Source organism: Urocitellus parryii, chromosome Y (genome assembly GCF_045843805.1).
Source record: "Urocitellus parryii isolate mUroPar1 chromosome Y, mUroPar1.hap1, whole genome shotgun sequence".
NCBI classification, from domain to species: Eukaryota; Metazoa; Chordata; class Mammalia; order Rodentia; family Sciuridae; genus Urocitellus; species Urocitellus parryii.
This window is the reverse complement of record NC_135548.1, coordinates 19,500,435-19,527,246: the sequence shown is the minus strand read 5'-3', so window position 1 is coordinate 19,527,246 and position 26,812 is coordinate 19,500,435. Positions and strand designations below refer to the sequence as shown.

The 26,812-nt window shown below is 44.5% G+C and overlaps 1 pseudogene; it reads left to right on the top strand.

Moving 5' to 3' along the window:
• The window catches only part of LOC144250960 (coagulation factor XIII A chain-like), a 46,277-nt pseudogene that overhangs the window by 18,238 nt on the left and 1,227 nt on the right, over window positions 1-26,812 (top strand).

Genomic DNA, 26,812 nt, shown 5'->3' with positions numbered 1-26,812 from the left:
TATTTATAACAAAAATAATCACCAGGAAACTGGTGGACCTTTCCAGGCAGCCAACCAGGGCAGTGTGGTGTGTTTATGCAGATAACCTTCTTTTTGGTGGATTGTATTTTTCCCCCCATCATTATCTCTGGGTCTTTTCTAGGTCAAGAGGAAGAGCAGCTGGCCCTCGAGACAGCGCTCATGTATGGAGCTAAGAAGGCCCTCAACACAGAGGGCGTGGTCAAATCGAGATCAGACGTGGACATGGACTTTAAGGTGGAAAATGCTGTGCTGGGAAAGGACTTCAAGATCACCATCACCTTCCGGAACAACAGCTCCAACCGTTACAGCATCTCTGCCTATCTCTCGGGCAACATCACCTTCTACACTTGGGTCTCCAAGATGGAATTCAAGAAGGAGACATTCGACGTGGCGCTGGAGCCCTTATCTTTAAGCGAACCAGGGTGTGCTTCTCTCAGAACCTGGTATCTGGCTCTCTGTCCCAATGACTGACAATGCCCACTCAGAGCTGTCTGTCAAATTCAAGTTCTCCCCAGAGCTCAGGAACGTGAATCACACAGGCAGAATTCTCCTATCCTAGAAATCCTCAGTTTTCATCTTTTCTATTTCAGATATAGAAGTGAACACTGAAATGTTCAAAGCCAAGAACCCCGTGAGTCATGAAAATTAAAAGTCACCTCACTTCTGGCTACCCAAAGTGTGGTCCCCGCACCAGCAGACCAGCCATGTCAGCATGTCCAGGAGCCCCTTAGCCATGCAGAATCTCAGGACCCACCCAGGACTCCTGAATCAGAATTTGCATTATACTAAGATCCCATTCCAAGGGGATTGCACTGTAAAAGAAACTGGGAAATGTGTCCAAACGACCCATCTCTGAAAATAGGCCAGTTATTGGTATCTCTCTCCTGAGATAGGAAAGGCTTTTGGTGTGTTTTGCTTTACTTACCAAGAAGGTAGAGAGAGAGATAAACTCTGCGTAGAGGCTGTTTCTTAAAATTGATTAGCGAGACGTCTAGGGAGAGACCCCATCCAGAGAGGAAGCTGGAGGCAGAATGTGCCATCCAGGAGCTGTGCAGGGCTTCTGGCTCTCTGCTATCTCTCATGGGGCTTTCTAATCAGCCTTTGCAGCCTCCCTTGCACACACATTTTTATCACTATAAATATTCAGAATATTTTAAGCAGAGTGGAATCAACATGCTTTAGCTTGCATCCGGGATTACAGTTATGGCTGCTCTCAATTTTCCTGGGGTTGCTGGTATCAGTGGCCACACAACTGGCAAAATGACTCAGCCCAAAAGGAACTGGTCTCTGGGCAGAGCACGTGAAGTTGGGGGAGAGTGGGAAGGAGCCGACAGTTTAGGGCCCCAGATTTCTGTTGACCTGACACGTGGCATTGAAGGAAAAATGAAAAAGGGGAATAAAAGGTATGCACACAAGTTTTATAAAGCAGAGGCGAGCAAGATTGATGTGCACCCCCTTGGTGAAACACATGTCTTAATTGTTCTCAAAGTTTCTAGATCTGATGACTCTCCCAGCCCACAGTATCTCTCAGAAAAATGCGGAAGTATCTCTAAAGATTCTAATTCCAAGAAACCTCCCAGAACGTGAAGGAAGTGAATAGGCCTAGACTCGGTAATGTGGCTAATGGATAAGAAGCACCAGGGTATTTTCTTTGAAAACTAGAAGATTTAAGACTTTTATTATTATTATTATTATTATTATTATTATTATTATTATTATTATTATTATTATTATTATTATAACAATAATAATAAACGTGGCCCACCCCTGTAATTCCAGTGACATTAGAGACCAAGGCAAAAGGATTGCAATTTCGAGGCCAGCCTCAGCAACTGAGCAAGACCCTAAGCAATTTAGTGACACTGAGTCTCAAAACTAAAGGAGGGGGGGGCAGTGCTGGGGATGTGACTCTGGGTTCAATCCCCAGTACCTATGTACCTCTGGGTTCAATCCCCAGTACCTATGTCTATATCTATATCTGTATTTAAATATCCATGTATCTATATCTGGATATCTAGATATATAGACTGAGGAGGAGACCAGTCCTTGTAATTGTTTAGAACGGGAGTCCACCCCACAAACTTGGCCTCTTCTGCACACAGCGAGTTCTCTTTTTGTTTATCCACCATGGTATGACATAGCTAGCATGCCAACACCACACCACTTGGATCCTCTAGTCACTGGAATTGTGAGCCAAATAAACTCTTTTCTTTATAAAGTACACAAGCTCAAGTATTTTGTTAGAGCAATGGAAAATAGATTAAATCAGGAGTAAACAAAATGATGGATACAGGACATATAAGAACTCTTTATAAGAACTCTGTTTCCAGTGAGCTGAGGAGCCAGTGGAGGGTTTCTGACAGGTTTTAAAAGCTCCAACAGGTTTTAAAAGCTCGTTGTGTTGAGAGACTACAGGGGGAGCAGGGCCCAGACCTAGAGACCAGTTAGGATGCTGTTGCAATTTTTCACCTGAGAGATGGGGCTACAGTAACAGAGTAGTGAGAACTAGTCAGATCTGGGCATGTCCTGAAGGTAGAGGCCACCTGATTGGCCCATGCATTGGCCATGTGGTGTGAGACAAGGAGACTGTGGAGGAAACTGCATGTGGCAATACCTTGGTGGGATCTCAGTAAAGATGAACTTCCAACATTGTGGGAACCTGAACTGGGAGGATGAGTTGATGTGTTCAAGACCCCAAAGAGCAGCCAGAGGCAAAGGAGGTGACAGAGTCCAGGTCCCATTCAGGCAATGATGGGAGCCCAAGGCTGCAAACTTGGCCAGTTCCCTTGCTGATGCCCCTATTCCCTATAGTCCAGCACATATCCCTGGACAGGAAACCAAACAGCTGCCCTTTCCCCCTTCACAAGGGTTCTGTCTGTCAATGCCCTTCATGGTTCTCCTTAATCCAATTAAAGAATGAGCTTACTTGAGTTATGGACTAGAAGGCACAATAATTATTTTTATAATAATAAAAATGATCCCTCTGAGTCACAGATGTAGAGACAGCTCACCAAACCTAAGCCTGAGTCAATATTGACATAGCCCTGCCCACTCAGCCCACCCCAGGGCTGATCTTCAATGGCAACTCTTCCTTTACTTCACAGATAGGTGGCACGGAATTACCTGCAATAAACTGCATATTGCCATCTGAAATAAACTGCCATCCACGGCAAAAAGCCACATCCTTGTAGACCTCACTCAAGCACTCTGAGGTGCCTCTATTGCAAAGAAAGTTTTCCAAGTGGGATGGGAGACATACTTTCCAGCCTGATGATTAAAGGGTGTGTGTGGGCCAGAATCAGATTAGGAGATCTGAATAACTTAAACCTCCCAGTACCTTCAAAGGTGCTATCATTTCCACTTGGCTATATTTAGTTTTCTTTGCTTTTTGGAAAAGAGTGGAGGCTGCTCCAGTCTGTGTCTCCCTTGGTTTTCCCCAGACACCATAAATGATATTGGCCTCATCCCAGCTCTGCAGCTCACAGAGTAAAAATCTATTCCTCCTTCTCTTGCCACGTTTAATAAACTTTATCTAGAACAATTTCTTGTGCAGTGGCAAAACACAGCGCTTACATAACGAACTATTTCAGGAGCACTGTTCTCTTGGGCTCCGAAACACAGCATGATTTCTTTAGTGCTGTGTGATTCAGGGAATGTGCTCCCTCTGAGAAGAAAGGAGTCCTGAAGCCGAGATTATAAGGGTAGCAAGAGCGTGTCCCACTAGCCTAAGAAACCTTGTGGTCAAACACGGCCCCTGTAGAAATATGCAGGGGGGAGTTCATTTTTTTATCACACTTACTGAGCACAGTGTCCTCTTAGACCTGACGCTTTTCCACTCCGTCCATCCAGACCTGGGGATGATGAACAGGTCATAAGCTCATTCGGGGTCATACTTAATGGAGAGAGGGCTGGAGTCTCACTCACTGGATGGCAGGAGGACGTGGGGTCCAGAATCAGGTGCAGTGATGACTGCATGAGTGGGTCATTCGAGAAGCAGCATTCAGGGATCAAAGTCAAGGTAAGAGCCTAACTTCAAAGAATAGGCTCCGAATAGAATAGCACTCTCCTGGGAACCAAGCCAACCTAGCCAGTTGTTGAGTCCTCGTCTCCAGTGGACTAATAAATTCCAGCCATCTCCAGAGCTGCGGGCAGGATTGCTCAGCCCTGCTTCTATTGATGCTGCACCCCTCCCCGACTCAGGCAATGGCAAGGCCCTACTGAGGTGGATGACGCAAGGCGTCCATCCTCTGGAGGAGCGCAGTATGTTTCTGGGAATGGGCTGATTTGTTTTTGTATTCCTTTAATAAGTATAGTTGTGATTTCTCATATGACCATTAAGTATGAAGGAAAAATCATGACTTTCCCAATTAATGCAACTACTTCTAAAGCATAGATCTGTTTGCTCTAAATGCAATGGTTCAGCTGTGGAGTGTAAATTGTTAATGTCTAATGAAAAACTCCCTGTATTCCTGTCAAGGAAGTTTTCAAGAAATTAAATTAAAATCTAGAGAAGAAAAATTAATGTTAAGAAGACAGATTAGTGCTTTGTAATGGGCAACTTGTTCTTGTTCCTGTGCACAATGGTTTGTGCTCTTACTCCTGGTTGATTAAAATTAATAACAAGTCAACTACTTGCCGTAACCATGGCATCGGTTCCAGTCAGTAAGTCAAGAAAGAATAGTCAAGGTATAGGCCAATAGTTTGGGACATTTGTAACTATTATTAAAAGTTAACTAAGCAGAAACAGCTCAAAACAAAACGTGAACTGAAAGTACAAATGCTTGCTTATGCATAAGCCAAGATACATTATTCTATTCTAATTGTAACTACGTAATATTTTATTTCTTTGAATAATGATTCCTGTTTTGTAACCACAAAGTACTGTGAGCCTGCCAAAATGAAAAGTATATATGATCAACTTCACAAGTAAAGATTGGGATCAACACCTGCACTTTGGTGTCTGTGTTGTTTCTCCACCCCTCTTTTGCCGACTCCTCACCATCAGTTCATCTCCTGAGACCCCCTGTTGGAGCTGGTCTCCGACATATTGACATCTGGATACCTCTCTCGTGGGGTTGTCCTGTGCCTTGTAGGATGTTTAGCAGCATCTTAGACCTCTACCCACCAGGTTCCAACAGCAACCCACCCCCAGCCTTTTTGGGACAACCCAAAAATTTTCTGGACATGGCTATATGTCTCCTGGAGGGGACAATACAGCCTGCCATTGACAACCCCCAGTCTAGGATGGCCCATCTTTTTGGTTTTCCAGGAATCCATGCTTGATGTTCTTTGGATGCAGAACTTTCCATTTTACAATCCAAACTGCCCTACATTTGCCCTAATCCTGCCAAATCTCCACCCCTTCTCGTGTCTGAGCCTCCTGTCCTGAGAGCTTCTGGCTTACACAGGCATCGCCTGACGTCTGATTCAAATCCTGACTCAGATGCGTGATGGAGTCAGAAAACTGGCTCTCGGTGACGGTGCTACTGCTGTTGGGCAGCCACATCTGGAGTGGCAAGAGCCTGGGTGAGAAGGCTGTTCCCTTCCTTGCAGCCAAGGCTTTCCACGGGGCTGGTCCTTCAGGGCTGCCCCTGGCGGTTGGAGCCATGTTTCCCAACCCAGGTTGCACATCAGAGTCAGCTGAAGAACTTTAAAAGAAATGACTGATGCCCAGCCCCCAATCTCCAACACCCTGACTCCATTGGTCGGTGTTGGGATCCGGAATGACAGGTTTTTTGAAGACTTCAGGTGGTCATGATGAGGAACCAAGACTGAGAACTCTTTTGATCAGGAGCTAGAGCAGTCACAGCTCCTACACATCTGTAAAGAGACTTCCAGTGTGGGCACTGCCCATGGCAGAGGCCTTTCCTGGACTCTTGGTGATCTTTAGGCTGGGGCTGGCTGCCACAGGTCCACTCCAGGTGTGAGAGTCCCACCAGGCATGATGACCTTGGCTGATGTGTCCACCCCTGAGAGGGCAGCAGTGAGTCAGGCACCCTCCCTGGGCCCTGGTGCTTCCTCGGCCACAGGCAGCATTCAGCCTCCTTAGGGGACTTCTTCTGTGGAGTTGGGTGGGCTAAAACGAGCTGCTCTCAACACTTAAACCACCAGCCATGGGAGCTGTTCCCTCAACAACTTCTTCAGAAAGAACACATTTTGGGCCAGACCTTGGGCAGGAAGGTAGAGGAGATGTTCAGTCTGTGACTGTTTATGGAGTGTGTGGCCTGTGGGTGGGTGGGGATGTAGGCATGAGTCACCCACTCACCTGCTGGGTCTGCCAGCTGATGTGGGGCAGACACCTGGCTCTGGCCAGGTGGCAGCAGATGCCAATGTACTCTGGGCCTCCAGAAGAACTGCCCTTTGCTATCTAGCATCCTGGGCTGTGGGAAATGAGAGGGAGGGCCAGAGCCACAAGACAGAACTCACCATAGCAGGATGATCAGAGGGGAGCCAGGACCACCCCCATCTTCTTGGTGTCACCCTTTGTGGCTTGTCTCCAGTTTCTAAAAACTAACAGCAATGACTTGAGGAAATAAGCATTTGGTCTTCTACATGACAAGTAGGAGAGGGAGGGAGAGAGAGTCCTAGGATGGGAATTGGGTACACCAACTTCCGTCTCTTAAATAGAAAAATCATGATATCAGATTGGTACAGAAAAAGCTGGAGAGAAAATATAAAGTGCTATAAGGACAAGGTTTTGGTAGTTGACAGTTTTGCCCAAGGGTGGTCGATGCCCTGCAGGAGATGTTGCTTATTCTACAAGGGGATGGTTCTTGGAACTAGGACTTTGGACTTCACTGTTCCCCATCCACCATCTTGGATTGACCCTACCCAAATCAAAACAGCCAATTAAAACACTCCTTGATCCTCCATTTTAGATATCTTTGTTATTGCTTTCCATTTTACAACAACAAAAAAAGCCATGTTTGGAGAGCTTGACACATTTTCTCTAGTAAGATTTCACTGAATATGAAATTTTCCAGCATATTCTTTCTTCACCCAAGAAACAGGAGGGCTTGTCCTGGATTGACTCTTTGTTCCATTTACCCCCAACCTTGGTGACTTATGTGCTAATGTGGGAAGGATGAGAGACCAAGGGGAAAAGAAAAGCAGATCTTGTCTCAGGTCTTGCTGACAGCCTGTTCGTTTTTCTTCCTGTCAGTCAAAAAAGAGGAGGTGCTGGTCAGAGCTAGGGAGTACATGAGCCAGCCACTGGAACAAGGATTCCTGCACTTCTTCGTCACGGCTCGCATCAATGAGACCAAAGACGTTCTGGCCAAGCAGAAGTCCACTGTGCTGACCATCCCCAAGGTCATCATCAAGGTCAGTTTTAGCATCTCAGAGAAGAGAAAAAGGCAAGGTTGTTCATTAGATGTGTGTGTGTGTGTGTGTGTGTGTGTGTGTGTGTGTGTCCTGCTTGAAAGAAAAATAATAGAGTTAGGATCCTCCTGTTCTTTGAAAGAACTAATCTGCCCTATATATAGTCACGCACATATAACACTCCTCGTCTCTTCAGATTTAAATATATAGATGTGACTGCAGATATAAATATAACCTGTGGATATAAACACACTTGTGGAGGAAGATCAAGATGCGTAATGCATCACAGAGACTCAGAACTTTCCGTGTCTCTGGACTAAAGTGGGTCAGGCATGCCATATGATATGTGAGCCGCCTGTGTCACCTCCCTCTGCGTCCTGGACAGTGGGATTGTTCACAGAGGTATAATTTTATACAGTAGGATCATAAGCTGAAATGTACAGTTCCGTGACAATGACTTTCACAATCAGTAGCAGATTGGAAGCAGGAAGTTCCTTTCTGCTTTTCCCTCTCAGTAACCCCCTCACCAATACCAAGAGGGCCACTTTCCCAACTTCCGTCACCGGGGGTTTGTTTTGTCCACTTAGGTGATGGTTGCAATAGTGCCTCACCAGGTACCACCAGACATTTCTGTGAAAAGCCCTCAGAGCCATGGCAGGGGAGAGCTGAGGGTGGGTGGGAAACAGGGAGCCTACTTCTCCTGCTTCCCAGGGGCACCACTGCAGCTTTCGATGGTGTCTGTCATCAGCCACCCCCTTGAGACCCCTTTGAACCCTCAAATCAGGAATCTGAGCAGCTGGCAGGGAGCTAGGGGGAGTGACACTCCCTGCCACTTACCCAGGGCTGAGAGCCCTTCCCTAGGATCTGGAGAACATTCTTCTTGAAGTGGTTACATGATAAGCAGGGATCCCAAGCAGCTGCATTCCCCTAAAGTGGTTATGAATCAAAGCTCCATAATAAGCCTATGATACCTTAATGGCCCTCCAGGTGGGGGGGAAGTGGGCCCAAGTGGGCCCAAGTGGGGAGTAGGCCTTCTTTCCTGTGAATCATTAGTGAAGCTGGTAACCATTGTGTGGCATTCAAAGTGGTGGCTTCCTTTGAGACTTTTTTTTTTCCTTTCAGTGACTGGGTTCTGAATGCCATTATCAAAGATTCACATGTATCAATGGGAGGTAGGAAGTAGCACATTTCCACTCCACCCATGAGAAAACTGAAGGTCAGATAGGATGTATAACTTGTCCAAGGTCACACAGCCAGTAAGTAGGAGAGCTGGGCCTCCAAACCTCGCAGTCTGGCTTATAGAGGCAGGGCTGCGAACTGGCTCCCTCCGCCCCTTTTCTTGGTTTGTTCCTGTGTGGAAGGCACCTGAGCCACCCTAAGGTGAGATCCACCTGAACCTGAATACAATGGTACTGCCCACTGAGGAATGTGGACTACTCCAAGCCCCTTTTAGCTCTTTCACCCCAGTTACCACCTGTAGACCCACCATGGACCTAAAAGGCCTTAAGAGCCTGGATTAAAATGAGGATGTGAAGGTTGCAGGCAAAATCAGAAACACATGCAAAACAGAGGAGTGCGTCCTGGGGCCGCCCCAGGGGTGCTTCATGTGGGGAGAACTGGAATTCAACAGCTTGAGAAACAGAGGGCCACATCAGGGAGGTCTGCCCTGCCCCCTGCCCAGGAAGGCTGCCGCTTCATGGCTGACTGTCCTTGGAGAAGGGTGCCAGGCCCACCCCAGCTGCACAGTGGAGACATCTTTGGCTGTTTTCTTGGGGACGTTGAACAGGGTCTGTGTATGGATCCTTTCCCACCAGGGGCGAGGCCTGCATACTCAGCTAATTACAAAGCAGTGGCTCGTCCCCAAGAGTGTCTCAAGAGAAAGCTTTTCACGTTATGGAGGCGCACGTCGCAGCACAACATAGAATCTAATTGCACCACTGATAATAATCTGGATGTATGAAGGAAACGGATACCTTTGATCTTTTAGGCATTATTAATTTGACGGAGTATTTGTTCTCTTCTGGGTTTACGGAAAGAGTAGTTTCATTCCCCAGGAGCAGAATCCGAAATACCTTACTCCACCAGTGAGCGGACCTGGGCCAGGAGGGTATACTTTACAAAGAGTTGTTTCCGTTTGGTTTGGTTTCCACCAAGGAATCAGGAAGGCTGTGCTCAGTGGAAACTAATTTAGAGGCAGGACATTTGACTGAGACTGGAGTGTGAGGGAGATTTGAAATCTGGCTTTTGTCACATTTGTTCAGGAAAGAGGTAAGGGTGTGGCAGCGCACATGAGCTGTAACCACCAACCTCCTGAACCCCAAGGGTAAACCAAATCCGAATAGGGCAGGAGGTGTTCCTAGGAAGTGTCTTACACCCTCAAAAACCGCAGAGGCATCTCCAACCTGTGAGAGGTCCTTCCTCATTCTGGAAACTCTGGCTACAAGCGGGGGCGCCTGGGACCCAGCTTAGCAGACTGGTGATAGGAAATCCAGGGCCATGGTCTGCTGATGACAGTTCTTACACTGCAAGAGATGGGGGCAGGGAAAGAAGACCCGAGGAAGACCAGGGAGGAGAGGGAAGAGAACAGTAGGAAAACATGGAATTGAATTGTCGCACAGGAGACCTCAGCAAGATGAGTTAGATGCAGATGCATTGTATAAAACAGGAGCTGGAGAGGGAGTTAAATGCAAGCCAGAGTGCAAAATCTACAATGGCTTGGAGGTCCAGCATTATCTAGGACATGTGTACCCAAATGCTAGGAAAATGCTAGAATCCTTCCTCTTTCTTTTTGAGCCTGAATTGGACTCCCCACTGACTGAATCTCCCAAGGTCACCATGGATCAAAGTGCCAGGCATGGGGTGGAAAAACAGGAGAGATGATAAGTTATGGGTACATGGCCCTCGGATCCATAGCTCATGGACAAGAGGAGGGATAAGGCCAGCACACGGTACTAACAGTGATAGAACCTGTGATCTATTAAGCACAAAACTACTAGGCACTTCTCTCTCATATTATCTTTTGGAATCCTCCGTGTCACCCTACAAGGTAGGGAGGTATTAGTAGAATCTTCATTTTGCAGATGTCCAGAGAAGATAGTACCTTGCAGCATAGGGCTCTGGAGCCAATTATAAGAGTTCAAAACCTGTTTTCTCAACATAATACCTGTGTAACTCTGCACAGATCATTGCACCTCTCTTAGATTCTGTTTTCTCGGGTGTGTCATAAAGGTGATGGCAATGCTGGCTTCCTGGGGTTCTTGTGAGTTTTAATGAGCCAGTGGATGTCTGCAGCCTGAATCACAATAAACACCTGGTATATGTTGGTTGCTGCTATTATTGCAATTTCATCTGTTTGCAAGTGACTTGCCCATGATGGTGCACCTGGTGAGGGAAGGCGAGGAGCTTCTAATCTGGGTCCTTCTGATTCAGAAGGATATGCAGGTAACCACTGGGCTGCTTTGCTCTCACCCTGGGACTCTCCCAGGAAGCAGGGTTGAGGACTGCTTTGACTAAGAGGTCTAGGTGTTTTGAGAGAGGAGAGATCACTCAAAGTTGAATGCTCATGACTTAAGACTCTAGAAGGTTAGCTGATCCTCAATAAATCCATGGCATTTAACCAGTACAGATGGATGGAGAGAGCATTCTAGATACTAGAAGAAAACATGAGCAAGGGCAGGCAGGAGGTAGATGGCAGGTGTGGAGAGCAGCAAAGAGCCAGCCTTGGTTGGGGTGGAGGTTGGAAGCCAGGCCTGAGTAGTGATGACCCAAGAAAGGCAGCTTAGGGCCGTTTGGAGGTGAGTGTCACATTTATGGACGAGAGCTTTGCAATTGACTCTGTGGACAAGAGGCTTCCGTCCCCAGAGCATGGCTAGAACCTGGTCATCAACTCTGTCCTCCCCAGAGCCCTCCTTTCTTTCTCTTCGAGGTCTTGGACAAAGCATTTTCTGGTAACTTCAAGCTCAGCTGATACTGGAGTCACCTGGCAGCTAGACTCCAGCTGCTCTCACCCAGCTTCCTTTTTAGAAGTTCCTGGAATGTATTGGGACCCACCTAACTGCATCTAAGTCATTATCAACCAAAGCCATTAGACCAATGGCCACACATTCTTATATCCCAATAGATTCCATCTTGGATTTGATTGGTCCTCGTGGCAATAAAGTTTGGGTTTGGGTTAAATTTATTTCCAATTAACGATTCCCAGCACCCACCATGTGTGAGTCATGGTGTGTGATCCTCATATGGAAAATGGCAGGGAGAGACAGTCATTAAACTTTAATGAGCACACATATCTTTCCTCATTCTATCAAAATATTTTGATGAAAAAGTGTATTTTATTAAAAGCAGACATAGAATTTTTCTCTGCCTTCCCATGTGCTGATTGTTGTAAGCTGATTTAAGTTAGGAAAAAGCTCTTCAGCATTTTAATTCATGATGAACAGCTGGGTTTTTGAAGAGGCTGGGGCCACAGCAGGGAATCCAGCTGGTGTCCAGGCTACAGAGTGGCTTGTCTGGGGCCTGTAGCCCATAACATGGGAACAGCAACCAGTGCCTTTCTCCCATTCTGAGGGCAGGTTTTACAGTTTTCAGTCCTCATGGAAATCAACTGCAACAAGACAACCAGGAGGGTCAGCAGCAACCCCTGATGTAGAGAAAGAGAATCGCAGTGGCTAAGACATGGGCCGGGGGTCAGACTTCCTGGTTCATAATCCTATCTGGGCTGTTTGGGGGATAATATCCACTTCATATGTAAACCGGTGACGATAATAATAGGTCTTACAAGAAGTGTCTCTTTCAACACCCCCAGAGAGTGTTCAGGGACTTCTTCTGGGCAGGCTTCTCTTAAGGGCAACACCTGGACAGACTGTGTCTATATGGGATGAGAGGGAAACGGGGGACCAAGTCCAACCCACGCATCATTTTCTAAGCCCTACAGCCTTGTGGGGAGCTGCATTCACCATAAGAAAGGGTTCCCTACTCAGGCACCATGGTGTTCCTCTGCAATCCCAGCAATTCAAGAGGCTGAGGCAGGAGGATTGCAAGTTCAAGGCCAGCCATGGCAACTCAGCAAGACACTGTCTCAAATCACGATTATTTTTTAATATTTATTTTGTAGTTGGACATAATAGCTTTATTTTATTTATTTATTTTTAGGTGCTGAGGATCGAACCCAGGCCTTGCATGGGTTAGGCAAAGCGCTCTACTGCTGAGCCACAGCCCCAGCCCTCAAAATTTTTAAAAAGGGAAAGGGGATGTTGCTCCTGGGTTAAATCTCCAGGACCAAGAAAAAAAATTAAAAAGAAAGAAAAGAAGGGCTCCCCCCCGCCCCCTGCTACCTGGCCCAGGGGCACTGCAGCTCAGCCTTGCATCCACATCTCTTCTGACTGCCGACACTAGTGGGGTTGGCCTCAGCCAGAATCCTGACATTTTGTTCCAGCTGGAGCCTTTCATTAAATGTCCACAATTCTTATTGACATTAACCTTGGAATCCTCAGATTCCCTGCTGCCCATGTCCTTGAGTGAGGCAGGCGGGCTGCTGAGATGAGTGCTGGGGTCCTGCTCCTTCAGCATCACAATTCATACACCTTCATCCCAAGGACAAATTAAACTTGGGGGAACCACCAAGAGTCCCAGAGTACTTGACAGCCACTAGGTGAGATGAGAGCTTCATATTTTTTTCTCAGTTGGAACCCAAATATCAATGTCATCAAACCATAATAAGGAAACAGAGCCTCTGTTCTGATCATCCTGGGCCCTGATCATTTTCCTCTGTGTGTCAGTCACTTTGCTGTGATAAACACCTGAGGTAAAGCAACTTAAAGGAGCAAAGGTTTATTTTGATCCAGGGTTTCAGAGGTGTCAGTCCATGGTGCCTGGACCCTATTGTTTTGGGCCTGCGGTGGCTCAGTACTCATGGCAGGAGTGTGTGGCAGAGGAGGCTGCTCACCTCCTAGCAGCCAGGAAGTAAGAAGAGCCAGGAGAAGGGGCTGGAGGACAAGGATCCCTTCAAGGACACGCCCCCTAATGACCTGACTTCCTCCTATGGGGCCCCACCTCTTAAAGGTCCCACCACCTCCCAGTGGCACCACAGGCTGATGATCAAACCTTTAACACATGGGCCTTTGAGGCCTGTTCCAGATCCAGGCCATAATACTCTCCGTGCCTCTGACCAAGCCCATTCTCTCTCCAGCTTTCCTGTGCTCTCAGATACTCCCTCCCCTTCTCTAGAACTCAGCCCACCCCACCCTTGAAGAGGGAAGTCAGGGGCTGGGAGCCAGCAGGGAAGTGGATTAATCCATTTCTCTATGGTTCTCCTCTCTGTGCCTCATCCTTCCCCTAGGGGGATGTACCGGTGGAAACTGCCTCACCATCAACCAGGAAATTTTTTTTCTCCCTTAAAAACTCAGATTTCATACATGCTAGTATGTTTCAGATGCTGTGCCATCTGAATATTACATTGAATTGTTCCAGTAACTGCATTAAAAAACTAAAGACCAGAGATTTCAAGTGACCTGCCCAAAGGACACACAGTGGCAACCCCTGAAGACCTTGAGTTCAACTAACTTTCTCCTTAGCCTCCCTTGGAAGATCATCATACACACACACACACACACACACACACACACACACACACACCTACACTCTTCCCAGACACACTGCCCCAGGCCATCTGCGGAGGAAACAAAACACATTTCTCTGTGAGTTCCTGCCCTCGGGGACTCTGAGCAGATGAAGCCTATTTACCCCAGGGCACCCCAGGTTAGGCACCTCCAGCCACACCTTTAACAAGCTTAGGAAGCTGACTACCCATTCGTGGCTATTGGTCATGGAGAATGATGGCCACAGAATCAGACAGATGTGAGCTGGGCACGTGCTAGCTCCATCCTGGGTGAGTCCTGCTACTCCCAAGTGTGATTGCCATCCCGCCCCCCAGCACTGCTCTGCATTTGAGATAGAAAATGAGACATCACTGTCTGCCACAACACCTAAATCATATTGCAGTCTGTGCATTTCTCCATACTCTATGTTTGTATAAATATGTCAAGATATTCTCTACTGTCATGTATATCTAAAAAGAACAAATAAAAAAAGACACACACACAAAAATATTCTAGAGTAAAACCAGACCCACCTACCTGTCTTGCAATTCCACTATATTGGGGCTACTGGATAGTCTTTTAAAAATTGTATCTCTACCTTTACCCTAAATAGAAAATCCTGTTATCATCAGGTAATGTATATCAAGGTCTCAAGGCCACCTTGTCACATTTCACTCGGGTGTAGGAATCTAATTCTTTCCCCACGAAGTCAAAAAGAAAGGTAGGTGGTAGATGTGTTTTCAAATTTAGTTCAGGGTCAACTTATAATCATTGTCCTCAATGGTGGTTTTAGTGATAACATAAAAAGCTAACACTGCAAATGATTCTTCAGTGGATTTCAGAAAATAAAGAAGCTATTCTCACCAAAAAAAGTTACTATTTTTATCTCTAATCTGTCAGAGATCACAGTGTAGGTAGTGTTTAAAGATGAATGTTTTAGAATCAGAAAGACCTAGATTTATATCCGGGTTGGTTCTGCCAACTTACTGTCTCGGCAAGCATTTTTATTTATCTTCTAAGTTTTACTTTTCTACTAATAGAATAGAGGTACTAATAATAAGGTCTACCTCCAAGTCAGACCTATAGGGATTAAATAATGTAAGTAAATTATCATGTAAGTTAAATGATGAAAATCATAACTGTATTATGAACACTAAATAAAGGTAAGTTATTGTCCTCATTGTTGTTGTTATGAAGCAGTCACTATAGGGTGTCATTAAAGGAGGATGTGGTGCTAGTCTATCTCTATTCAAGTCTCATCACTTACTCTGTGAACTTAAAACAGTTGCTTAATGGTTCTGTGTCTCAATTTCTTCATTGTAAAATGAAGACTCACAGAATCTACTGCATGGGTAGGGGATTAAATAATCCTCATGTGAGGATTAAGAGAAGTTGATAAAGCTTTCAATGATGATGGGAATATTCTAAATCTATACTGTCCAATATGGTATCCATTAGCCACATGAGGGTCTTGAGCCCCTGAGGTATGGCTAGTGCCCCTAAGGAGATGAATTTTTAAATTTCAGTTAGCTTTAATTAAGTGAATCAGCTGCATGTGACTAGTGGCTACCACATTGACTAGCATAGACTGACCTCACAACCTGACCATGCTAACCTTTAGCGTTATTCACTAAATGCCAGCCCAGGTCTTAGCTGTGAGCAAGGCAGGTGCTGGAGCCAGTGAGCAGAGTTTTAAAACAAGCATTTGCTTCTTACCAGCAGTGACCATAAGATGAGGAAGAAGGAAAGAACTCAATTTCAATAATACATGGAAGTCGTGATTGAAAGCACTTGAAATAAGAACTGTTAGGTGAATCTCATAAATTGTGTGAATCAAATTGCCAACTTAATTCATTCTCACTCGTTTTCAAACTTTTTTTCTTCATTTCAGTTTCAATTTTGGAAACGGTTATACATTTTGTAGAGCCATGGAAGATTACTTGTGGTCTCCTAAAAAGTAATTCCTTCCTAAAAAGTTTACATAAATATCACTCCATCGCCCCTCCTTTGGTGTGTGTGTATGTATGTGTGTGTGTGTGTGTGTGTGTGTGTGTGTGTGTGTGTGTGTGTGACTTTTCTGTTTAAAAGAATGGGAGTAGATGCTCATAATCATGAAGTAGTATAAAGAACAAGAACTCAGGCTGGATGTGATGGCGAATACCTGTTATCCCAGTGGTTTGCGAGGCTGAGGCAGGAAGATCAGAGTTCAAAGCCAGCCTCAGCAAAAGCGAGGTGCTAAGCAACTCAGTGAGCCCCTGTCTCTAAATAAAATACAAAATAGGGCTGGGGATGTGGTTTAGTGGTCAAGTACCCCTGAGTTTAATTCCTGGTACCAAAAAAAAACAAACCCAGTATGTCAATATTGGTGAGTGGCATGTAACTGGGGAATGCATCATATTAACAGATTGGTTTTTAAAGAACAGAGATATTTTAAAATAGTATATTGAAAGATAAATCATAGCCATCAAATAGTTGGAAAAGCAATTGATATCACCAAGTAAGACTTACACATTTTTTTTTCTCAAGTCAGTGTATTAGATATGCTTCTGTAAAGTTGATACACATGAAAGTTCCTGCTTGATCTAACCTTCTCTGGGTTGCCTAAAGTGTCTCTTTACTTAAGGTTGTATAAGAGCAAGAACATCAGAAATGCAGCTATACTGATAAGGAATTGTTTTTTATAGCATTAAAGAAAAGAGAGTTGTGAAAATTCATGAAAGAATTCAATAAGAACAAACCTTGTCTCCCAAAATAGTCATTGATCTCAGCATTTCATAGACACCGTAGCATGACACAGCACCTGATCAACACATAACATGAAAATACTATGTGTAGGCTCCATTTTCCCCAGAGGAAATGGGAGGGAATACCTCCACCTCCATTTCCCAGACAAGGAAGGGTGATATGGACCACTGGGCAGATTTTTATATTGGGGTTGATCTGAGTTTTTAAGATTCAGTATCATCTCAGTAGTCAGGGCCAGGAAATTTAAATTCTGAGGGCAAGAGACAAACAACAGAAAGGGGACATCAAGTCTTTGTTAACTGCAAAAGAAACACACTCCAATCAGAGAACAGTCCCTCCTTCCACCTCACCATCTCCCCCAAGTCTTTCTCCATCAGGGACATTCAGGCATTGTTGATATACATGTGTCAGCAGCTAATCACAGAGATAATTGATGAGGCCTGGCTCCTGAAATTATCCAGAAAGCCCAGTCTTCTGAGCATATTCCAATCTGAAGTTTACCCACAAGGCCCAATCACATATGAGGCATTCCCAAGTTAAATGCCACTTACCAATACTGACATACTAGGGTTTTTGTTTGTTTGTTTGTTTTTGTTTTGGGTAACAGTCTTCCAAATTTCGGGTTGAGCATTCCTAATCCAAAAAAAGCTGAAACTTCCTCAATGAAATCAGGATGTTCAAAACATTTTGGATTCTGGAGTATTTCATATTGAGGATGTTTAACCAGAAAGTCCATGCCAATATCCTAAAATCTGGAAAACACCAAAGTTTTTCAGGTAAAGGCACTTCAAGATAAGGAATTTCAGAGAAGGAACATTTGACCTGCACTATCACATTTGTAAGGGTATACTTTGTTTTCCACAGCTCAGGAATCTTCTTGTAGAGCCAGCCCACCACATGGGAAAGGTTCTTAGTTGGGGTTCATGGGCTCCTCAAGAACCTGGGAAAGACTTTATGAGTTCATAGTGAATCCCCTAAGATATTTAATCCACAGTGTATGTATCTTGCACTTGTTGATGCGTACATCTATGGGGAGGAAGGGTTAGGAGCAGCTATCAGATTTATCTTTCAATGTTTTTATTAGGACATTATAATTATATATAATTGTGGGGTTTATTTTGAAATAATCATACCTGCATGGGACAGAAGTTGCTCCCTTTCAATCCCCGGTACTTACCTATTTTCCTCCCTCCTCCCTCCCCCATTGTCCCTCCTCAACTCTGCTGGTCTCCCTTCTATGTATTTATTGGTTTTTAATGGGTGCTTCATAAATAGACCTAAAGGTGAAATTCGCTGTGGTGTGTCCATGTTTGTGCATAATGCATAATTGCTCATAGATGGACTTAACACATAATTTGGTCAACTTCATTCCACAGTTCCTTCCTTTTCCCGTCCCTACTTCTCTCTCCCTCAAACCCTTTCCTCTACTTCACTGATCTCCCTTGAATTCTCCTGGGATCAACCCCCGACTCCACTTTTCCCCCTTATTTTGTTCTGGCTTCAGCATGTGAGAGAAAACATTCAACCCTTGACTTTCTGAGCCTGGCTTATTTCACTCAGCATGATGTTCTCAATTCCATTCATTCACAAGCAAATGCTGATTGATTTTTGAGGGCTCAGGCCCATACCTGTAACAGTGTGCCATGGAGAAGGGAGATGGCCCCCAAATGTTTTTCTCAGAGACAATTAAAATCATCATAAGCAAACACTTTGACCAGTAATGTCTCTGAAGCATCCCCACATTCTCTAATTTAGAGAGTTTTTTTAAAAATAAATATTAATCTTTATTTTGTATTTTTAAAAATCTAGAGGATTTTTAAATTCCTTAAATGTGGGGAAAAAATGTCCTGGACACTCCAGAGGATTAAACCAAGGGGACCATGTAACTAACATATTTCAATGTACTTCAGTGTTTACATTGACTACATCTGGGAAGAAAGTAACAAATTCAGAATGACTTCCACATGTTTTGTCTGTACCAATGGTTTTTAACTGGGCGGGGGGGGGATTTTCCTACCCAGGAAATATTTGACAGTTTCCGGAGCTGCTTTTGGTGGTCATGAGAGGTGTAGGGGTGCAATTGGCATCCAGTAGATAGACCCAGAGATGCTGCAAAATGTCCTACAGCCCAGATAAAAAGATGTCAATCATGTTGAGGTTGACTCTGGGCTAGACCTTGACTCTTGGCTATTCCACAGCCTTCAAACCAAGTTAATCCACTCGCACTCTGTCCCCAGCAGCCAAAAAATTAATGTCTGGTTCACATTCCAGTGTGTTCCTTATTTAATTGACCCCTCTCCCATTGAGCCTGATTTATTCACAGTCTTGTCACCGTGGCTCCAAATCCAACATTGCTCCCCACCCAATTTGGAAAACTCCCTTGCTCCTGCCTGGTGTCTGGACCTCAGGACAAAATGGTTTGGGTTGTCTTGTGAAGGCCTAGTTGTTGCCTTTGCTGGCCACCTCTGGTCATGGAGTCCTAGGCTCTAAGTGCAGCCTCTCTAGTTAGAAAGACTTGACCTTGAGTCCCTTTCCAGTCTATAGCTTCAAATTCTCATGCAAGATACTTATTTCTCTGAACCACAGTTTCCTCTTTCATAAAATGGAACTCCAGCACCAATGATCCTTCCTAGAAAACCTTATTCTTCTTAGAGAAACAACTATTATTATGTTATCATCTCCTTTCTGGGTTCCTTGGAGCTGATACAAATTCAGCTCTCGTGTTGTGGGGCTTATGTGAGAACCATAAATTCTCAACTGGCGTTGGTCCTTGGTAGTCAATAAAGATGCTGAAAATAAATGAATTAAAACCTCCACTACTTGAGATTCTAACTTAATCGTTTGGCATAGGTTAAGATCTCCATAGTTGTAAAGCACTAACTACTAGTAGATAAGGCACACAAACCAAGTGTACCTGCTGGTGTTACCATCTTGACCATGTCTGCTCCACTCCTGATCCCCCTGAACCCATCTCTCCACCCACCTGCTGCCCAGGACAGGGGGTTACGAATGTAACAAACATGAGGAAGTTGCTGAAGGTTTTGTTTTCTTACAGATTTTAAAAACAAAAAAATTCCATAGTCATAAACTGAATCTTAAACCAAGACTTAAAAAGTAAAGCCATAAGATTTTATTCTTAGCTACAGAGTCAGTAAGCAAGGGTCCTTTTCTCTGTGTAACATCCTTCCTTTTTACCTCCACAGAAAAGAAACTTCTCTAGGTTATACACTTGCAAAAGAAATAAGGTCTAACAATGACTAGGTTGTTACCTGGAAAACTCAAGCAACCAGCAAATTCCATTTCTAAACAGTTTATCTAACTTAACAAATATTTACTGGACACTGGGTTGCTATTGGAGTTAAAAGTATACTAAAATAAAAAGTAAATAGAGCTACCTAGAACATCACTACTCCAAAAAACACGAGCTATAATGTGTTGCACCTTTGCCATGAACCTTGCAAACAGCTTTCTGTGCATTATCTCATCCCACCCCTTTCTTATGAGGGAGGAATTGTTATATTATTTTTTTATCTTGTTCTCAAGTGATTTAGGTCTTGTACAGATCTACCCATTTGGCATACACACGCCCTAAGCAAAAGAAATTCTATAGTCCCCTGGCCATTTTCCAGCACATTAAGTTTGTGCTGGGAAAGTATGCAGTTACAAGTGCCTGGTGCATAGTAAACACGGTGTAATGGATAATAATAATAATAACAATAGCCTTCTACAAACATCACCCCATATGAACATCAGGCCAGTTTTACAGAAAAGAGATTCTTGGAGAGTATTAGTGAGTCACCTGGGTCCCCACTGTCAGCAAGGGTCAAAGCTGGCATTGAACTCTGGTTGTCTCTGCTTGACAAATACCTGATACTTGGGGGAGTTGTTATGGACAAATTCACCCACAAATAGCTGTATCTTGTCCTAGACTTCTACCCTCCTGGGATCCGCTATTGCAGCTGTAGCTGAAAAATTCTTTCCCCTGTTTCAGTGTCAAGAGTCTTCCTCTTCAAGTTCAACAACAAGGACTCTCTCCTTAGATATTTAAAGCAAGAAGGCACGAGCCCCACGGAGCATTCTCTCTCTCTTGAGCTCAGGAATCCTTCACGTCCTGGTAGGAGGTTTGAGTCCTTTCCAGAAGCCAGTTCACTCAGCTGCCCTGTTGGAGGAGGCTGCTGCTACACCAAATGCACTCCCACGCCACCTGCGGTCACGAAGCAGCCAGTGGCCACAGCTATTAACTAGAACTCTAATTAGGATGGTTTTTATAATGAGGGAAAGAGTGTGATTCTAATTAGTAATTTTCCATCTTTTTCTTCATAGGTATCCATAGTCAGAGCAATAGGCTGGCCTCCTCGGGCTGGTTGCACATACTATAAAAACTTCAGCAAAAGTGAAAATGGGGAAGGAAACAGAGAAGCAGGAGAGAGGTCTTACAGGCTACTGATGAGCTGTGTTCTCCCTTGACTCAGGTCCAAGGCGCTGCAGTCGTCGGTTCGGACATGGTTGTCACTGTTGAGTTCACCAACCCTTTAAAAGAGACGCTTCAAAATGTCTGGATGTACCTGGAAGGTCCTGGAGTCATAAGACCCAAAAGGAAGATGTTCCGGTACGTGCTGGGAGAAAGTGGGAAGGCAGCGTGGGGCTGTGGGACGCTATCTCTGTCCCTCTGTGTCTTTTCTGATCAAATCTACTCTCTAGTGAAAGTGTCGAAGATGCAACTCCTTGATGGATCTGGTCTGTGGGGCATGGGGTAAAAACAAGTTTGGTTTGACCATCACGTCCATCATTGAATCCTTAAAGCCACCCAGAAGGGAGATACAGTTACCAAGTCTCTTCTTTTGTTGGGGAATTTGGAGCTTCAACAGGTCAGTGGCTGCCTCCATGACACACAGCTCAAAAGCAGAGAGCCGAATTTCAAATTCAAGGTGGCTGATTGCAGAACTCATTCCCATCATTTTGACACATGACTCCTCATGTGTCACCCACTAATCTTCACTGAGCACCTGCATATGCCAAGTAGGATTTTGAAAGATGCCCTTTCTATGGGTCCTTTCTTTCCAACTCCACCTCTTAGATTTAGCAACCCAATCACTGTGGTTCCATTGGGGCCAAAAGGCTGCCCCAGGCTCTGTAACAATATAAATGGAACTCAGCCTCTTCCACACCCAGCACCATCAGACTGAGCCCTGCTGGTTTGCTTCTGTGGCACCTATTGACTGTGACTGTCCCCCAACAGGACAGCCCATTCCACAGTCAGGTAGCTCAGAAAACATACCTTTTCTACCTTGAGATCCTACCAATGATAATTTTGTTATCTGGCCTGACACAAAATAAGCTCCACGACTCTTCCATCGGATGACTTGCAAATGTTGGCAAGCAGGTGTCTCATCTTCCTTGAGTCTTCTCTACTTGGGACCAAATACCCACCCCGACTTCATCTTTCCAGCCACTAATGTGGTTTTAGCTCCCTCCCTCTCCCGCACTGTGCAATTTGTCTGTTGCTCCTCTTAAAGTGTGACACTCAGAATGGGTCCCAATCTTTGAAGTTTATTACTTTCATTTCTCCCACAAATAAGTCCCTGTCAGCATCCATCAATCCAGCACATTTCCTATGGGGTGACCTTCTAAGGCAAACAAAGGAAAGTGAGAGGTTTGGAAACCACTTCATGACCATCTATGTTAGGAATCTTCCCAACACCTCTTATGGAAGCCACCCCACTCTGTAAGCTGCAAGGCCTCACTCATCCTTTCTGGGACACCACCATTACCCACAAAAGATTCTCTGCATTTCTTTTCAAATTGCAGGTCCCACAGTTTTCTGCATCCTATCTTAAGAGATGCCTTATTACCAATGCAGTACACAACACAGAAAATAATTCGAGTGCTTTTTTAAAAATGGCAAGCACAAGATATAACAACCTGCCTGTATTAATAGGACAGTCACAGGGGGAAAAAAAAGAATTAAATTAGAAATCAACCCCAGCGCGAGGGAGAGGTCAGCCACCATAGCCCTGCTTTTGTCAGAAACGACAGTCTTGCTCACCCATTCTTGCAACTTCCCACTCAAAATCAGATGCAAGAATCGCTCAGGCAAAGTGAAACATGTTTCCTCTTCCAAACAGCCCTCTGCTGTATCCAATTTTTCCTTCTCGAACAATAGCCACACAATCTGTATCTGAGGGTACTGGAAACTTCTGCTAGCTTCACACCTTGGCTGTCCCAAGAATCCTGCGTTGCTCAAGGTGAACACGGCTATGCTATGGTTTACCTGGGTGTTCCTCAAAGGTGCAGATGTAAAAGTGTGGTCCCTCGGGTGGCAGTGTTGGGAAACTCTGGGGACCTTGAAGACATGTGGCCCAAGAAGGTTTAACGTTCCATGCTTCCCAGGCCTCCCTCCCATCTCAGATGCTGGGAGGTTCCGTTTCCATAGATTCTTTTCTTTTTTTAAGTTTCTGCACTTCCAGATCACCCAATAATTCATCCGCCAGATTCATTTTTCTCTTTTAAAAAATGATCAGGTTCAGTGAGTTATTTCAAGGGAAAACTTCCCCAATTTTGTGACTTGAGTTTAAGCTTTGTTTCCCAAGTAGGATAAAAGCTAAGCCTCCACACACAGAGGACAAACCGTAGGTAGCTGCAGTTTGTTGTTATAATAATCCCATTTGCCTGTGTGCATTCAAGATGATAAATGGCCAGAGTATCCTGATAGCTCAGCACATTACTGAGAATCATTTATCACAATGTCCATCCCCTGGAAATGAGATTATTCCAACATTACTCCATTTACCAAAATGAGCAAATGATTTTTTCTCACTTTCTCTTATGCATTTATCTGTAGGTCAAATGACATGCATGTGCACCTTAACGTTGGAATATTTTCATATGCACCCATCGTTATGCAGATCGTTATATGACCAAGAGCAAATAATGAGGTGAAGCTCAAGATCTGGTGACTATTTGAGGTGGTTACCTACATTGCACGGTCCCAGGTCAGATCCTTAAGCAGGACAGTTGTTTCACAAGATGCTTCTGATTGATCACGTGAGAAACCAGGGTCAAAAGAACCTATGGATCTGGGTAAAAATAGCTTCTGTTGACAAATACGTATCTTTAATACATATTGAATTGATCACTGTAAATTAAGGACAGAGAGTTGCTTTTCTGTACACAGACTCAAAGAGCTTTTGTAAATTGTTCTGCAGAGAGTTCAGGCAAAGCAAACAATAGCCACAAACGTAGAGGTGATAGGAATAATAAAAGTAATACATTTCTGACATTTCTTGACACTGACCGTGTCTTGCCGCAATTCCAAGTGCAGTACAAATATTAACCCACCTACCCTCTCTCGCTCTGTTCAGCGTCCAACAGTGTCCACCTTTTATAGGGGAGGAAAACAATGTCGAGGTCAATGTTTTTCAAACCTTGAAACATAAAATCAACTTACTGGGTTTGAAAAACTACATAGGTTATGTACATATGCATCATTCCCATCATTTTTTTTTAAGTCACTGATTAAAATAATGTAGAGAGCCACACTTATAAAGAACAAACTTAAGGAAAGCATTAACAAATATTAAATTAATATAGACATTTTAGATGATCAGTGTCAAAGTCAATGCCTGGAGCTGCACGGTAGAGAGAGCTCCTGAGGGCTCAGATGCCTTCTCCAATTCACACGAAAAGAGGTGAGAGAAAACAGGATTTCTAACATAGTGCCTGGATTTCTGAGATGTCAGGCCTTTAGCCTTTTGACCCCAGAGGAGGTGAACCCAGAGTCAGCTGAAATACACATTGTTTTATTGATGTTAGAGGAAATCTTGGCATTTTGACTTCACACAGAAGAGGTCAGGTCTGTAGGTATGTGGCCCTCTGTTTCTCCCTTCCCTTTATCTCTGTCAAGTGACAGTGTATGGTCCCAGGCCCCTGAGGGCAAATGGAGGCCCATCTGATTGAGGTCCTTGGGCCACACCCGACTTTCCTTACAGTTCTATTTCCCACTGACCCCCACCCGCAGGTTCCCAGTGCAAAGCTGAGCACTGTCCCCAGCCCCTTTGCCTGCCCTGCAGGTCCCTCCAGGAGGGAGGGTCTTACTCCAGCTTATCAGCCTACTCCCCAGGGGGATCTGTGGATCTAGCCAGAGAATTCCTTTTCTGAGTACAAGCACTCTCTTAAGTGCCCCGACAGGTCTCTGTTCATGAGAGATGCCCCATCGTCCTTTTCTGACCCCAGTTCTTCCCACAGTCCCAAGTCCCTTCTCCAAGCTCCCAGGTCCTGAGTGCAGAGGAGAACACTGAGATTCTTGTCTGGCTCAGCCATTTAGCTATTGGCAATGGTGGAGAAGCCACTCTATGTCTTTGAAGTGGACTCCTCCTTACCTATCAACTGGGGGATAAGAATGCCTTCATTGTTGGGTGCATAAAAAAATGCAGCCCAGGGGCTGGTGCTGTGGCTCAGTGGTGGCTCATTTGCCTAGCATGAGTGAGGCACTGGCCTAGATTCTCAGCACTACATGTAAATAAATTTTTAAAAAATAAAGGTCTATCAACAATTAAAAAAAGAAAAAAAAAAAAGAAAAGAGAAGAAATGCAGCTCAGTTTCCTTGTCCAGTTAATTCCATTTTTCTCCTGAATCCTCATCCCCTATCTTCCCATTCTTCTGAATCAAGGCCTTCAGATAGATAGCCTTGGTCTCCTGTGTGCTCAGAAAAGTATTCATTTAAACTTATCCCTCCCTGCCTGGTGCAGACCCCAGCCATCTTCCAGGTCCATGCACCACTGGGAAAGAGCAACTAAACCACCACTAACTACCAACTAAACCACCACTAACTACCAACTAAACCACCACTAACTACCCACTAAACCAGCTATAGTTTCTGTTCAGCCCAAAAGTCCAAAATGACCCAAGGCTTGTCCTTGCCTGAATGTTGCCGTGACCTAATGATTTGATAAAACTTCCTCACATGGCTAATTTATCTAGTGGGGATTATAGATGGAGGAGCAGTTCTATCACTCTATCGTTATCTCATAAACAAAGACCTTGGTATAACTGAAATGACAGCAACAAACATTTTCTGAATTTTTAAAATACTTTCTGACTATTTCACTACATACTAGATCCTGTCCTGGCCTCTCTGCTCGGATGATTTCCTTTAATTCCCACATGGGTGCTATGGGATGATCCACATCTTCATTTTGCAGATGAGGAAACTGAGGCTTAGGGAAGGTCCATCTATTCCCCATGTTTTTACACCTAATAAGCAGGAGTATCAGAGTTAAGCCTGGGTATCCTGAATCCAGAGTCTATGGAGCTTGTAACCACTAGAAAATATTTCATCATACAGACACCAGGCATTACACGTTAGTCCAATAGCATGTGAGTTTTGTCCAAAATAGATAGATCCATTCAAATTTTCTTTCTCTCTGTGGTCCCATCTATCAGGCACCTATCCCCACGGCATAGGCCCCATGCATAATCGTGTTCATTATGGTACAATACCACGGCACGGACAAAAATGATTTTTCCTCACAATCTCCATTTTAAAAACTTCTAAGCTCAAAACTGCTAAGTATTTTCAGAAGCGTTAGGTCTCCAAACCCACAGGAATTCAAATTCAGAATGTATCATTTCCAGTGACCACAAAGGAACTTTGAGAATCAGTAGGTCGACGTTGAATGAGTCCTATCTGGAGTGAGTTCCACCTTGCATGGAGGCCCGGAGAAGCCGGACTGGTCTGTGTCATTTCCAGGTGGAAGCAGTTGGTTGTTTTGCTTTGGGCCAGACCTTTTTAGCAGCCTTCATTTGGCTTGCTGATATTCAGACTTTTGTGAAATTCAAAATAGTCAAAACTCCATTTGGCAGGAATGTAGAAAGAATAGACAGTTGACTATAATTTCGGCTCTTCCATTATCTGGACCTTTAGACTCTGTGACCTTGGAGATTCTCTTATCTATAAAATGACACAGTTGGACTAAGTCATTTTTAAAGCCCTTGCCCACTCCAACATGCTTGCCTCAATAAACCCATGGAATAGATTCCTTTTTATCTTTCCAAGATGCTCATAATGGTCTTGATTCATCTCCCTTCAACTCCCCCAGAATAAGGCTGACCCAGGTTCCAGTCCAGGTCAT